At 41.4% G+C, this 16,281-nt stretch overlaps 1 protein-coding gene across 13 annotated transcripts in view; it reads left to right on the top strand.

The window, feature by feature from the left end:
* The window catches only part of ZMIZ1 (zinc finger MIZ-type containing 1), a 490,731-nt gene that overhangs the window by 103,359 nt on the left and 371,091 nt on the right, over positions 1–16,281 (top strand). For 11 of the 13 annotated variants that reach the window (XM_054033720.1, XM_054033719.1, XM_054033732.1 and 8 more), the window contains one exon: positions 11,247–11,371. The exons of the other annotated variants lie outside the window; for them this stretch is intronic. The gene's annotated coding sequence lies outside the window, so the exon portion shown is untranslated. The remainder of the gene's footprint in view (positions 1–11,246; positions 11,372–16,281) is intronic. 13 annotated transcript variants of the gene reach the window in all.

A 16,281-nucleotide genomic window follows, 5' to 3' on the forward strand; every position in this document is an offset into this window, starting at 1 on the left:
AGCACGTTCACAAAATACGTGAAAATTTTCTTAATGAAGCACTAGAACACAGCATATGAAATAAAGTGTCCAATGTCACTTTACATCTGTAGATATGAAAAAATAATCTAGAAAAGTGTACTAATCATCTAGAGTAGTATCTGTAGAGGATATTTAATTGATCTGAAAACTGTAGGCAATATAGCTTCAGTTAAAATTTTAGTCATTACTCTTTCATCCATAAAATATCTGTTTGTTGAGGCCATTGCTAGTTTGCGTTTTGGTAAACATTGTAGGGCTTTTTTATTCATCAAAATTATGGACAAGATTTGTGTCCAATGGAATACAGAGCGGTCCAAACTTGTAAATAAATCTGGTCCAAAATATTTGCACTCTCTCATCTGTAAATATTTATGAAATGCTAAATTTAACTCTTCTAATTTGTCTTTTGAAATAATTTTAGTACTATATTAATTAAATCTAACTGATAAGGTATTACTTCCTATCAGTTAACAATGCTCATTTGAAGGTGCATTGGAATAATGTCTATATTTTATATTGTCAAAAAATGGACTGCTTTTAGAGATCCTACTGCTTTGTTCCATATTTTAATCAAATTCCACCATGAGGCCACTTTCTTTAGCTTTGATGGGTGTACGTACATTCATTTGGGCTAGGAGTTTCATTGGCTATTAAAGTGAGCTAGTTTTCATTGGTAGGGTTAAACATGGGGATAACAAATCACCTTTCCAAATATAAACCCTTAGCTCTGATCCTGCATAGACTTATCTGTGTGCTTACGTTTATGCACTGTGGGCCAGATCCTCAGCTGTTTTTCAGTGGTTACAGTTCCATTGACTTGAGTAGAGCTGGGACAGCTTACACTAGCTGAGGATCTGCCCCTATGACTAGTTCCACTGACTTTAATGGGACTGCTCACAGTGCATCCAGTTACTTGTACACATGTAAGTCTCTGCAGAATTGGGTCTCATTATTTGGCTTTGTAATCACAAATCCCGTTTCCATTGGTGGATATCTTATCTAAATTTATTCTAGCCCTCTTAATACACTATGGGGATGAAGGTAACACTTTATTTTTATATAAAGTATATGTTGCCTTTTGAACTCTATGATCTAGTTTGTCATTTTAATATCATGAAGTCCTTCAATAAAATTCCGAGATAAAGAAATACTTAGCCAATTCATTTGTTTTGTTTTTGTAATATAAGGGAATAGCTTAGATCAAACAATGTAATCTAGTTTTTATTAATTGTAATCTCCAGTTATTTTTAAACTTATTCTTAATTTTTCAAGAGAAACATAAAAAATAACCCACCCTAAAACCAAACCCAAAACAATGAACATACTACAGTTAATAGGGTGGGTTATTTCGAATCAGTAGAACTCCAGATACTGGTGAAGAGAATTCATTTTTCCTCTGACAACATTTTCTATTTTATTGCTGTGTATTTTTCAAATTTGAATAATGTATTGAAATTTAAGAGGACCCTAAACAAAAAGGAGCTACTCATGAGGTGCTCAAACATGAGGCAAATAAAAATAGCCAACCCAAATGTTTAGCTATTACCAAATGAATGATTCAATCTAACACTCTGTATGTATGGCTGGCGACTTCTAGGCCAGCACTGGCTGTCCTTGCTAGTAGTGAAATTAATCTTTTACATCTTCCTGTATGTTCAGTTAGCTCTTGCATGTACAGTTTGTTAATAGTATAGTAGTCTACACATCTCTGTGGTCTGGTGGGAGTCTTTTTTTTTTTAATGACTATTCATAGAATATTTTTTTTAAATTTCAGTTCAGATAAAAAAATTAAATACTATCTATCCCCACTAGAATCCTTCAGAAGTCAATATACGAATGTCTACACTCCCTCCCCCTTTTCTGATGTACAGAGTGACTAACCCTAAGTAGTAGTGTCTAATCTTAATTAAAACTTCTACCCATGCTTCTTGAACTGAGCTACTTGGCTACCCAGCTACTACCTGCAGGGAGCGGAGGAGTTCTGGAGTGGTAATATTTATAATTAATGCACCAATAGAAGATTTATGGGGAGCTAAAATGCTGCTTGCCCACAAAACCTGAGCTGGTGGGATCAGCCTTGTTTGTTCTTGCCTGAACTTTTGGTTGCATTGTCTACCTTTAAAGACTAAGGGCCAGATTGTCAGCTTGCGTAAACTGAAGTCAGTGGAGCTACACTGATTTACCCCAGCTCAGGATCTGGCCCTTAAACATTTTTTTGGGGGTGTACCAATGAATTGTAGTTTTGGTATTTAACTTCCTTCCCCCTGGATTATCTGCACTTTTCATGTCATCCTGAGGATCATCCCATTTGGCTCCCTACTTTAAATGCCCTTCACCCCATCTTAAAGCCCTGTATTTTGGTGGAGGCTGGCTGGGTATTGATCCCTTTGTCCTAATAGCACATATGCCGACTGGAGGGGTTAGGTATGTACCTGAGACAGCTTTCCTTTTTCCCTCCACTTCCATCAGGTTATGTGCATTCTCCACTCAGAGAAAGAACTTGGCTTTAAATGCTGACAGCTGTCTTTTGAAAGGGACAGTTCTCCAAGTTAGCTGAGGTGCTGGGTGGAAGGCATGGTGGTCTTCACCACCAACCATTTAATGGGTTGTGTGCAGTAGGGTGTGTTTTAAGTTATTTTTTCCCTTAGAATGGTGATAGGAAAAGAAAGAGAGAGAGAGAGAGAACTAAAATTCACCTGAATGTGTGTTGTCTCCCACCTGCCCCCAGATTCCTGGGTTGTTTGAAACAGAATTGTCTTGTTACATTGGCTATTCACCCCAGTCATTCACCTTCACTACTGATCATTTTTGCTCTTGCTCTGTTTCTCTCTCCCTTCCTTCGAACTGGGACAGACCTCTATGCCAGCATGGAGTGCAGGCTTTGCAACCTTCTCGGCCTAAAGTAAGTGCTAGCAGCTGATTCTCACCTTCAGTCAGAGGCTCCCATTGAGCACAGCTGAGAGGCAGCCCTCAGGAAGGCAGGAGCTCTTGCTGCTGCAGCTAAGGTAGTAATCAGAGGAGGTGGGGAGAGGATTACTGAACAGCAGGGAAAGGTGCTGCTGGGTCCCCATCCGAGACCAGTGAGGTTGGCTGGAGAGCCCATTGCCTGGAGTGGCTAGGTAGGATCAGGGACAGCCCCTGGGTAAAATGGGAATGCTGCTACTCTTTATCTATATACAGGCTTGGAAGAAGTAGACTTTTATCAGTAAATGTTGGCCAATATCTATTGCACACAAACCAACAAAAAAGGTATTTCCATTGATGAACATCATCACAATTTACAGAGAGGCAAAACAAGAAAAATGCTTCTTGAGAATGTATTAGAGTTTTTGGTTTGAAAGATATTTATTTTATATCTTCTGATGTGATGTTGATAATTTATGTTTAATAGTTATAAAGCTTTAACTTTTTCAATGTGTCTACTCTACTGTTGTTAAATAATTATTGTCTGACTCTCTCCATGATTTCCTGAAATTGGAAATTTAACTCAGGTTATCTTAATCCATGTTAAGTAACTTGGATTAAAATATCCGTGAAGATACAGCAACTTGTCTTTTAACTCGAGTTAGCAGTTCCAGTTCAAGCAAGCCCAGGCTACCCTATAGGGCAGTGATATGTTTTCACTGCTGTTTTATGACAGGTTTCAGAGGGGTAGCCGTGTTAAGTCTGAATCAGTAAAAACAATGAGGTGCCACAAGGACTCCTCGTTGTTTTTACTGCTGTTTTAAAATGTGTTAGCTAATGCAAGTCAAGAACACATCTTTTCCATGTAGACATACAAAAAGAAAGAGCGAGACCTTGCTCCAAAGAGCTCAGTGTGTTTGTGTCATGCTCTCTTAACCCAGGAACCTATCCTTGCAACAAAGCCCGTTGCCAATTCTGTCCACATATCTATTCAAGGGACACCATTCAAGTCACATCAGCCACACTATCAGAGGCTCGTTCACCTGCACATCTACCAATGTGATATATGCCATCATGTGCCAGCAATGCTCCTCTGCCATGTACATTGGCTAAACTGGACAGTCTCTATGCAAAAGAATAAATGAACACAAATCAGACGTCAAGAATTATAACATTCAAAAACCAGTCGGAGAACACGTCAGCCTCCCAGGACACTCAATTACAGACCTAAAAGTCGCAATTATTCAACAAAAAAACCTTCAAAAACAGACTCCAACAAGAAAGTGCAGAACTGGAATTAATTTGCAAACTGGACACCATTAAATTAGGCTTGAATAAAGACTGGGAGTGGATGAGTCATTCCACAAACTAAAAACTATTTCCCCCCTAGTGTTACTCACACCTACTTGTCAACTGTTTGAAATGGGCCATCCTGATTATCACTACAAAAGTTTTTTTTCTCCTGCTGATAATACCCACCTTAATCGATTAGTCTCGTTAGAGTAGGTATGGCAACCCCCATTTTTCATGTTCTGTGTGTGTGTGTGTGTGTGTGTGTGTATATATCTTCCTACTGTATTTTCCACTCCATGCATCTGATGAAGTGGGCTTTAGCCCACGAAAGTTTGTGCTCAAATAAATTGGTTAGTCTCTAAGGTGCCACAAATACTCCTCATTCTTTTTAGTGGAGAGGAGCTTACTACAGCTCCCAGCGAGGCCACTCAGGAATTAAAGATCATGGCATGGCTGGCCCAGGTCTTCTAACTGAGGCTCAGAGTGCAGGGCTAAAAATTGCTGTGTAGACGTTCAGGCTCAGGCTGAAGCCTGGGCTCTGAGACGTTCCTCTCTCGCGGGGTCCCAGAGCTTGTGAAATCTCAACATCTGCACAGCAATTTTACAACCCCACAGCCTGAGCCTGAATCAGATGGTCTGGACCAGCTGTGGTTATTTAATTGCTGTGAAGACCCTTAGGGCTTGATCCAAGAGTCATTGAATTCAGTGTGAGTCGTCTTCTGCTCAGGGTGTGGAGGTTCCGCCGTTAGCTCTGGGAGAGCCCCTGGGGTCAGTCCCTGGTGATTGTCCACTTACAATCCAAAGTTGGAAATGATGCAGCAAATGAGTGTGACTAAGATTAGGTAGGGGGGTTATAGCAAGAGAGAGAGAGAGAACTTCAGTTCTCCGTTTTTGCTTCCTTTTGCCAGGACTGTGGGGTACTGGCCTCTGCAGAATGACAGCTATAAAATTAGATAATCTGTTAATAACTGGTAAATTAACCTCATGTCTTTACAGAGAACAAATATAGTATTTATGTAAAAGTTGTTAAGAGTTTTTCTTTTTAATTAGCAGAAATAGATGCAAAATGAATGATAATTAGGCAGCTGATGAATTCAGTAGTACAATTATGCCTAAAGCTATGCCCCAGTACTTAATGCTGGATGCTCTGAGCAATCAAAGAAGCCTATTTATATAATTTATTTATAAAACAAAGTTACAAATAAGAGTGACACATATACTTCAAGTGCATCAACTTCAGCTGCTGGCAAGATCTTTTTAAAATTGAATATATTAATTAAAAAAAAAAATAAAAGGAAAACCCTATGCTATTTGTGAAGAGACCAGAGATTGAATTTTAACTTTAGTAATAGATAACTGTCAGATTTTGTAGAAAGGCTTTTATTTAAAACACTGGAAAAGAACAATTGATCATTAACTAGAATGAGCTGAGATTTTCCATGATTCAGGAAGCATGAAAATGAATGTTTTTTTTTCCATGCCCTCTTTCTTGTTGTTTTGTTCCTCCTTTGGGGCAGTATGTGCCGAGAGAGCAGAGGAAATTGTAGAGCCCTGGCTGTCTGCTCTATGAGGCTTTAAGAAAATACAAGCCATTAGAAACAGCTGCCTCACACGCATCCAAGTGGGAAGACTAAACTGATTAGTGTATAAACGCTGGGAGATGGTAGGCAGTGGTGTCAAAGGGGCTATGACAGTCATCAGATTGTGGTTTATTTCAAGCTATTGTTTGAATGATGGATCTCTCCCCGTAGAGGCAGCTTTATGGTTTTGAAGAGGTATAATATAAAACCAGAATGACGGATCCTGCTTTACTATAAGCCACTTCTTGCTTCACTATTTTGTACTACCAACCTTGGTGTTTCATGAACAAGCCTGTTGTCTTTTTACCAAGCATGCATTACAAATTTAAAATGTACTTGTCTTAACAGAGTCGAAATTGGCACTTGCCCATTTAGAAGAATGTATTAAACTGCAATACTAAATCCCTTTGGGAGGAAAATGTAGGGGCATTTCCAACAGCAGCATTCTGACGCTTTCTTTCCAGCATCTGTATGATGAAATTCTGATATAAAGGTTACAACTGATCAGTTTAATTCCAAGAGATGAGTGTAAGGAGGCAAGCATATAAACAGACTAGCTTATAAGGTCTTGAGGATTTTATGTTCTATTGGGGTGGCCAATGTGCATAATACACTGCACCCCTGAGTGATATCAGCAGCAGGAATCAAAACTCGGACCTTTAGGATCTGAAAGCGTGAGTCTCTGCTGTTTGATCTAAAACACGGCTCCTTTCACCAAGGCTGCAGCAGGGTCATCAGCTTGTAGATATGGCCCAGCCACCACTAAAGGGAGACAGAGCACCACCCTGAGTAGGTGTGGGTTCGGGTTCCATGCAGACTGTACTGTACTGTGTGTGGGTCAAAGACAGTTCTATAATGCGGTGTGTGGCAACATCAAGCATTGCATGCTGGGACTCACACAGTCTTCACAGGACAATTGTGTGTTAAGTGAGATGGGTTTTATACAACCTCCCCCTCCCTCTCCCAAAATAACCACTAGCTCCCTCTCAGTCTCCTGGCTACTTGCTATTTTGGCCCTAACTTGGGCAGTGTTTATGTGGCTGGGTCACTGGTGTTTTAGGTGAGAATTTGTTTATCTAGTGGTGCTGAGGAGGAAATAGCCCCCACTCCCCACTTTTTAACAGTACAGGCTTTCTATCACTGATTGGACTAATCCAAGGGGCATATACCAAGATGTGTCGCACATGCTTCCCAGAAGCAAGATATTGGGTCATCTGGAATTTTGGGATTTCTTCTGCCTGATCATTAAAGGTTGTTATTTTCCATTGTAGAATCACATATGCTTTTCAGACAGCTGGATTTTTGCATTGTCCTTTCCAAAAGAGGAATGGTGGCAGTGTCTGAGGCAGTGTCACAACTTTTCTCCTTGGCATATAGATACCATTTCCATGCAGTGATTGTCAGATGGTGGAGCCTGAAAGCACTCAAAAAAAGCATCCAGGGTTGCACTGCTCTGTGGTAAAGTCTCCCCAGCTTATCTTGAGTCAGACTGTTGTCCCAATTCCCAATGGGAATTGCTTTCAGATGCTACCCAGCTGATGGGTGTTGGAATAACTTCATCTTCAATGCTCTGGGAGGATAAACTTTCAATAGAGGTCTAGTCTACACTGAAAATTAAGGTTGACTTAGCTGTGTCAGTCAGGTGTGAAAAATCCATGTCGAGGAGCAAAGTAGCTATGCCAAACTAACCCCCAGTGTAGCCACAGATAGGTCACTGGAAGAATGCTTCCATTGACCTAGCTGCTGTCACTTGGGAAGGTGGTGCTCCTATACTGATAGAAAAGCCCTTTCGTCGCTTTAGGCTGTGTCTTCGCTACACTATGGAGCTATGCCTCCTTAGTGTAGACATACCCAGCATGCAGTTGCAGAGAATTAGAATGATAGCTTGTTATTAACACACTTTTACAAGACAGAAAATGAAGAGCATAGGCAAAATTAAAATACAAAGGGGATATCACAAATTTGTCATATCACAAATTTGATCTAGAAACCATTTGTTCATGTGTTGGGAAGATTTGTAGCAGAGGGAAAAAAGCTATAAGCTTTTATAAAATGTGTAACCCCCATTTCTAAGGAACTTACTCTGATTTTTGCATTAGGGGTCAGAAATGCTGAAGCTGAGGGACCATTGAATGACTGAGGGAGTGGGATGGTTTGGTGATTAGGGCATGGGATTGGGACATAGGATGACTAGGTTTGATTGCTGGCTTTATCACTGACCTTGGGATCATTTCTCCTTTTTGTGCCCTTTCACCATTTCTCTTGTCCATTCAGATTGTGAGTTGTTAACTCAAGGACTGCCCACTGTTACAAGTATATATAGTGCCTAGCACTATCAGGGCCTCTAGGCATTACTACCGTACAAATAATAATTGTTGTTCCCATCATTTGTACTCTATGGGAGCACTTGAAATCACTTGCTTTGTCCCTTCCTTTCTCCCACATCTCCTGAGGGTAAGAACCCTTCACCAGCCATCCTGGTGGGTCAATTTAAAATTCCCCATATTCTGGGCATGCAGTATTTTTTTAAATGAGGTCCTGGAATGGCCCCTCCCTATTTACTCAGTGGAAAAGTGCATTTGAAAGACAAAGAATTTGATTTAAAAGCTGTTGGCAACCAGCTGCAATAGGAGTATTTATCTCTGGTGTCTAAGTCGAACATTATGAATTGTCTGAAATGAGACAAGTAAGAAACCAGTTCTCCTGTTCCAGCTACACTGGGCAGCTTGAAAGGTGATGACACTGGCTACTAGTTAGTGAGGATAAGAGGATATTGATTTCTGGCAAACACATTACAGCGTAAGGCAAACATTCATAAAGGCTGTGGAGAGAGCCAAGTAATATTCAGCAGTGGGAATAAAAAATAAAATTGATTTAACATATTTTCTTAAAACAACGCTCCCTCCCTTCATTCTTCCCTGCTGTTGAGGCTCCATCTAGGCAACCTGCAAAAGAGCTGAAAGTGCTAGCTGTTCTAATTGCTTGGAATTTTGGCAGACTGGAGGGGATGCCACTCATGTTTGCCTGCCTGGACATTTATAACTTGCAGCTGTGCGGTCCAGGACTCAGCTCAGTGTGGTAAACCAGTCTGGCCCTTGGAAAGCAATGTTCCTTCTCCTCATTTCCCCCTCCCCTCGCCACCATCTCTCACCACACATGCGCACATGTAGTCTCCTCCATCCCAGTTGGTAGAGCAGTAAGAGAGGCTTTGCTTGACTCTGGCTAGGATTTTCTTTGACTGTTGTGCAAGTGGAAAAAAATGAAATTGTAGTTGTATGTTCCCCCCCTATTAAAATTAAACCATTGTTAGCATTTTAAATAATTATAATGGAAATAGTTAGCATTTATGTAGTGCTTGACATTTTTAAAAAGTACTTTGCAGATGTTTGTTAATTATTCCTCCCAACGTCCTGATGTGGTAAGGATTGTCACTCTCATTTTATATAGGGGAAGACTGAGGCAGAAAGGTTGATTGACTTGGTCACGTGTACTGAAGAACTAGGACTTTGTGATAGGGAACTCCTAGCTTCCGCCCCATACTCGTTTTGATATGCCTCAATGTCTTTTTCTTTTAATTCTAATGCAAACAGTGATAGCATGGCCGATTTAAAATGAGGAGCTCTGCTGGTGTAACTTTCTGGTTTGCTTCACTCGTAAATTGAAACTGAGGGTGTTTCCTCTGACCTCCAATGGAGATTAAGATCAACGTTAGTTGTTGTGCATCTCCTGATTTTATGGATGTTTGCATTTTGTAAAGGTTTTTAAAGCAGATATGTGCTTGATTCAGTAGAGGAGGCTTTTTTGTTCTGTCACCCAGAATTCAGGTGTGGCAGGATTTGGGTTTTGCCTTTGGGAGAGAGGGCAAAGATGGAAAACTCAAATTCTGAAATACCTCCACATAGGAACATCCAAAGTTTAGGGAGCAGTAGAGTTTGGGCAATGGGTGTAGGCCTATTTCTTCTTTAAAATACTCCCAAACCATTGACTCTCTTGGTCCCGCCTCCTGCTTGGCTTTTTCATCACACAGCTAAAATATTTGTGAATGTTCTAGGTAATAGGAAAGGGAAATTGTCATCCTCCTCTTCTGTGGATCAGTTCATCAGAGAGCAACCCTCTTCTGGCCTATCTCCCCTCCTAATTACCAATCTCCTGCTTCTGGTGTTCTCAATCAGATTGTAATGAAAAGCCCCTTCTCTCTCTCTGTTCAACTGGAAGGCATTAGACGCTATATCCTCGGTCTTGATTTCAATAGTCTGTGTACAAGCATGCAGCATTGTCAGTCAGGGCTTTGTGGACTATTTCTAGTTTTAGGGAAAACTATATGATTTCTATGTCACCACACTAGCCAGGTGCAACATCATTTTGTGACCTTTAGTCCTGTTCTCTGCTTCTTTTTCTCCCCCATAACTAGTAATTATTAAGCTCAATGTTGAATGGATCTAATTTCGTCTGGTTTGGTGCATAAAAAAGGTTTTCTACATAAATGTAGAAAAATATAAGTGACCTGGGTATGCATGAATTGGTTGAAAACCTTGTATGACCGACAGTGCTCCCCATTAAAATCTCTGCAATTGCTGTTTGCAGGTAATTAGCATTACAGTGGTATTCCTTATACCAAGTGCAGGAAATACTCTAGTACCATCAATCTTGTGAAAAGTAAAAGGGTACAGATTTTAATGGAGATCTCTGTATATGAAATCAATGTTAAATATTATTAGACTGTGTAGAAGATGTTTTGAATTAACTAACATGCACTAATTCATACACATGATTTCTAAGGATTGCTGAGTTTAAACTATTTCCTGTAAGCTTTTCCGGGGGAGAGTAAATTTAAAAGCAGCCTTTGCCATATCACTCAGTGATTTTTTTATTTTGCAAGTCTTGTGTAAAGTGGAAATACAGATGTGCGTGCACACACTTGTGTGTGAGCAGACACACAGTCTCAGTAAGGAATCTACTAACTAATTCATATTTAGTAAAGAACTTAACAGCAGGTCAAAGTGCAGTGCTGGAAGCGGCTGCTGCAACTAATGCTATGTGAGATAATTCTGAAGCTGGGCTGGTGATTGGGGGAGGGGGGGAAAGGAGAGGAGAGAGACACAGACAGCAAGGGCTTTGTATATTCAGCTAAAAATACTGGCCTTTCTCTGTCATAGTGACTATCATCTTCACAGGCAAGATATTACTTTGTTTTTCTTAAACAAAACCTGGCAAGCTGGATAAATCAAAGTTTCTTTCAATTCATGCAAAAGTGCTTGCTGCACAATGAGTTGCTCAATGAAAACATAGATTATCTGCATAAGAAGATGAAGTGTAATCTATTCCCAAACAGATCTCTCTCCCCTGAGAGTACAATTCTAGCTTTTTCTCTCACTTTTCTCAAGCAAAGACTTAGATTTTTCACACAAAGTAAAAAAAAAATGCTTTTTCTCTTAATTTTTTTTCCAGAGAGAGTGCGAGCAATTTGCTCTACGAGATCCACTTGTCGTCAAATTACACGTCTTTCCAGCAGTGTCCGACGAATGACTCGAAACAGACATATAGTTTATTCCTAAGTGCTGAACAGTGCAAAGGTAAAACTTTCTGTTTTTGAAGAAGTTACAAAAGTGCCTGGGTTATGTTTCCACATCCATTTTGATTCCTCATTTAAGTAGCTCACTTGCACACAGGAGAGTGTGGACGCTACGTTTTGTCTCTGGCTGCAATAGTGCTCAGATTTAGTATAAAAAGGAAAAGAAAAGCACTTGGGATTTTGAGAGTTCAGGGACACCACACTTGGTACTTGCCAATTTTCTGGAAGCAATGTTTACGTCAAATACCTTTTGTTCTTTTGTCATTATTGACACATGGCGGGAACTCTCTAATCTGCTCTGCCACTGATCAGACCTACCTTTACGCAAAGCCTGTCTAGGACTTCGCATTTCTGCTAAATATCTATTCCTTTGGATTGCAGAGGAAACTCTTATGTTGTTGCTAGCTGTGGCTGGGTGCGAGCTGGTCCTGATTTTGATATTAGTACATACACGGAGCTAGTTTCAAGTTAATGCTTGTACAGAGCTTTGAAAATACCAGGTGCTATTTTAAGTGCCAAGCAGTAGTAATGTGAACTGTGATATGAGCGCCAGCAAGATAGAGAGGGAGTGGATTGGCTCAGATACTAATGAGGTGCCTGGCCCTGCAAGGTACTGAACAATGCCTGTGTGACCTGACTGCTGCTCTGGAAGTCAATGGATGTTGAAAGCACATGGCACCTTGCAGGAGGTACTCAGCACTTGGCAGAGGTGAGCCCTAAAGGAAGGAAGCGGTGATGTTCAGCCTGAATAATAGCACAGGGTGGGGAATTAGGTGACTTGAATTCTATTCCAGGCTATCCTACCAATTAACTCCACGACCTTCAGCAAGTTGTTTAACTGTTTTGTGGATCAGTTTCCCGCCTAATAAAATGGGAGCTGTGACAGTTCTTGGGGCAGCCAGGACTGTGGGTCACCTTGTTACTCCCTTCCCCCAGCCAGGGCCGGCTTTAGGCACTAGCCTGGCAAGCAGGTGCTTGGGGCAGCCCCTCCGGAGAGGGGCAGCACATCCAGCTATTTGGCAGGCAGTCCCTCCCTCCGGCTTGGAGCGAAGGACCTCCCACTGAATTGCCGTCGCAGATCGCGATCGCGGCTTTTTCTTTTTTTGGCTGCTTGGGGCGGCCAAAACCCTGGAGCCGGCCCTGCCCCCAGCATGAGGGAGTCTTGCCTGTGTCTGGCTGGATGTCAGATCCCTGACACCACCAGCCTTTCAGCTGCTCACGCACTCTCCTCTGGGCTATGCCAGCCCTACCTTCGCCTTGCAGGTTAACAGTAGGAGCACCCCCACCCACAACTGCCTTTGAATCATCCCCTTGTGCTATCTAGCCCCTGACACTGGCTACTCACAGAGATCACAGATCCTCTGCTCCCCGAGGTGCAGCATACCCAAGTTTACTGGTTTTACCTCAGACCACCACTCCTGTGAACCACAGAGTGCATGTGAGCACTTATTTATAAAACAAAAGTCAGTTTATTTAAGAAACAATAAAGATTTAACTAGAAACAAGAGAGAGTGATGGAAACAAATGGTTACAATACAAAACACAATCATAAAAGGCAAACCTGCATATACTTTATTAATAGTTACCTTTTCTATCTAATAAAGTAGGTTTTCCCCATCAAGTTCAGTCTGTTACAGAGCTGGCTGGTTTCTCAAGAACTAGGATCCAATTTTTCATGAGAACACCTTGCTCCTCAAGATGTCTCCTCAGTGAAAGGATTCAGCGGGCTTCTTCTTCCTCTGTTATACTGAAAACAGCCTTATGTTTCCATTCACAGAGGGCGAACCCCTGTCTTGCAAAGTTCCTTTTTACCTTCAGTTGCTTCAAAGTCCATAAAGCATACTTTATATTGAAAGACATTATTCCTTAAATATTATTCATACAGACATCTCACCGTGATTATGAATCTTGACAAGTTACGAGCTTTCTGTAGATACCTTACATGTTACCCTTTATGAATAAATATCCTGAAAGACGTGTGTCTGCTGTCATGAGTTTGTCAGGTCTGGGGTGAAAGTTGTTTGTAAAGAACAGGGGACCCTTTTCCAAGGGGTTTTGATGTCACAGGAGTCTGGTGCTTCGCCACATTGGCTGATCCAGGTACCACGTTTCCCCCCGCCCTCCAGCTCCTCCCTTGGTAGTTAAAAGCTGGGTAATGATCGAGCAGGTTAAAGATATCAAGCAATATGTTAATCGTGATGGGAGCCCTGATGAAGAGCCAAGGGCATCTGCCAATAACCATCAGAAACGTCATCCTCTGAGAGTTAGAGATTGCCCGGTATGGCATCACTTGCATGCTCTCATGTCTGTTTTTCCCCTCTCTGTGCATAGGTCACATCAGCTGTAATGGGAATTGTGTGATCGCATCCCACTGGTAAATTATGATAATAGGTGCTAATGAAAGAGCAGGATTTCATACAAAGCTCTCCCCGGTCTGCCCTCCCCTGCGCCCCCAACCACACACCTTACATATAAAATGAATGGGGCGGGAAGCGTGATATTCTGTTGTGTTCATATCAGAACTCAGGAGTAAGTTTGGGGCTCACGGTATGTCCACGCTGCAATTAAAAACCTGAGGCTGGGCCATGCCAGCTGAATTGGGCTTTTGGGGCTTGGGCTAAGAGGATGTTTAATTGCATTGTAGAGATTGGGGCTGAAGCCCAGACTCTAGGACCCTGCAAGGTGGGAGGGTCCCAGAGCTCAGCCTGGGTCCAAAGGGCTACACCGCAATTAAAGAGCCCTCGAGCCTGAGCCCCACAAGCCCGAGTCAGCTGGTACGGCCCAGCCACCTGTGTCTAATTGCCATGTAGACCTGCCTTTAGTTCAGATCCAAAATGAACCTCAGAGTGGTCTCATTAACACACGGGATTCCTATTGGGAGGGGGTGTCAGGATCTTGCTATTCATGCTCTTTCTTTCATTTTCTTGAGGAGCTAGTATTTTTCTCAGTGCTCCAACTTCTCTTAATTGTTTTCATGTAGGAGGGAATTTAGGTACAATCAATACTTTTAAATGTTATGGTTGAATGTAATTCAAAGGTAGGGATTTCATAGCTGGAGGTATATTGGTTTGTCTAGCTTGCAGTTTTTTAAACTTAATTTTCCCTGACAATTTGCCTAACTCTCTCCAAAAGAGGAAAAATCCCCAAAGCTTACACCAGATTGTCTGCTTATTAATATGTTGATATTGTAGTAAAGCAAATATTTCATGCTCTTTGTTTAGGCTGGCTAGATTTTAGCTAGTGATTTGTATTGATTAATTACAGTCAGGATTTTAGAAGCACGTTGTTTTGAGTTAGGAATCTATGGAAAAAATCACAAGCATTCTGAAATGGGGAACAAATGTGCAGTAGTAATAAGGAGAAAAAATGAGGGCAATTAGTGTAAGCCATTGGAAGAGTTATGCTAGTACTAAGATGTATTTTCAGTATTTAGAATTATAAATTTTATTTTTTTTAAAGGAAACATTTTCTACTAGTCAGAGCAGGAGGCTTGGAGTCAGGATGGCAGGGTTCTGTTGGGAGCCCCCCACTCTGTGTACTAGGCACTATACAGACATAGTAAGAGACAGTCCCTGTTCCAAAAGACTCACAGTCCAAATAGACAAGTCACACAAAAGCTGGGAGTAGAAGCAGGAGCAGAGAGATGCATTGATTTGACCAAGGTCACATAGCTGGTCAGTGACAGACCCAAGAATGCAGCATTGGTCTCCTTTTCCTCACTCCAATGTTTAACCACTAGACCAGTGTTCCAGCATTTCTTATTGGAGCATTCCTTTTCCATGCCCTGAGGAGCTGGACTGCATCCAGCATGAGGGCAGCACTCCTTTCTGATCTTGTTTTCATTGTCATGTATTTAATTAAACCTTTATATTTGCCATAAATGTACACAACACTTTATAGAACATAGGAAAGACACATGGGCCGCACCTTAAGGAGATTATAGTCTAAGACACAGAATGAGGGGGCAGAGGCTGGAAAACGATGAGCTAAAATAAAGCACCATTGTACATAAAATCCTGGAAGCCTACTCTACGGTTGCCTTGTAAAATTATAATGAACGCACAGGGACAAAATCTGCTTGCCCACCCAAGGTGGGGGAACATGACGATTATGTAAATGACTAATTATGTATTACTAAACAAATAGAATTTTGCAAGGCTCCTCTATGGAGAGATCACCATATAAATGTAAATTGGTAAGAGAGGCAGTGTCTTCTAATGGATAGAGTGCTGGACATCAGCTTTGGGTTCTAGTGCCAGCTCCTGCCACTGGTTTGCTGAGTAAACTTGGGCAAGACACTTTTTTGTCTGTGGCATGGTTGCCCTAGCCATAAGATGGAAAAAATGATACAGATCTCCTTGGTAAATCACTGAGAGATCTAGGGATGAAAAGCATTTATTATTATTTATGTATGTATTGTGTAAAGGGTGCTTAATCAGGATTTGAGGAGTATTTTTGAAAACAATCAATCTTCTTCTTGCTACCAACCCTCATTGGCTCATGTGTGGTCATGTGTGGAATATGTGGGAGGATTTTAGCCAGCATCAGCCTTCCTTGTGCCTCAGTTGTAAAATTGGGTAACAGTAGGGGCCTCCCCTGACCAGAGCAGATGCTGCACATGAACAGCGTTCTCCTGGGTATAAATATATCACAGTATAAAAGGAAAAGCACTGAGAGCAGCATGCTTTCTGGTGTGTTGATCCTCTTCTTGGAACTGATGGTGATGATTCCTTTCTCCTGAGATCATCATTCCAGAGTAAGTCTAGGGACAATAACTACCCGCAGCCAATTGGAGAAATCAGCTCTCGGAGTAACAAGCAGACGTTCCAGGATTATCTGCTTACCAAGACATAGATTCTTGTTAGGTTTATTGCACCACTTGTTTTACTTCTCACCTGACCTTTACCATAG

The sequence above is a fragment of the Malaclemys terrapin genome, chromosome 7, assembly GCF_027887155.1.
Source record: "Malaclemys terrapin pileata isolate rMalTer1 chromosome 7, rMalTer1.hap1, whole genome shotgun sequence".
NCBI lineage: Eukaryota > Metazoa > Chordata > Testudines > Emydidae > Malaclemys > Malaclemys terrapin.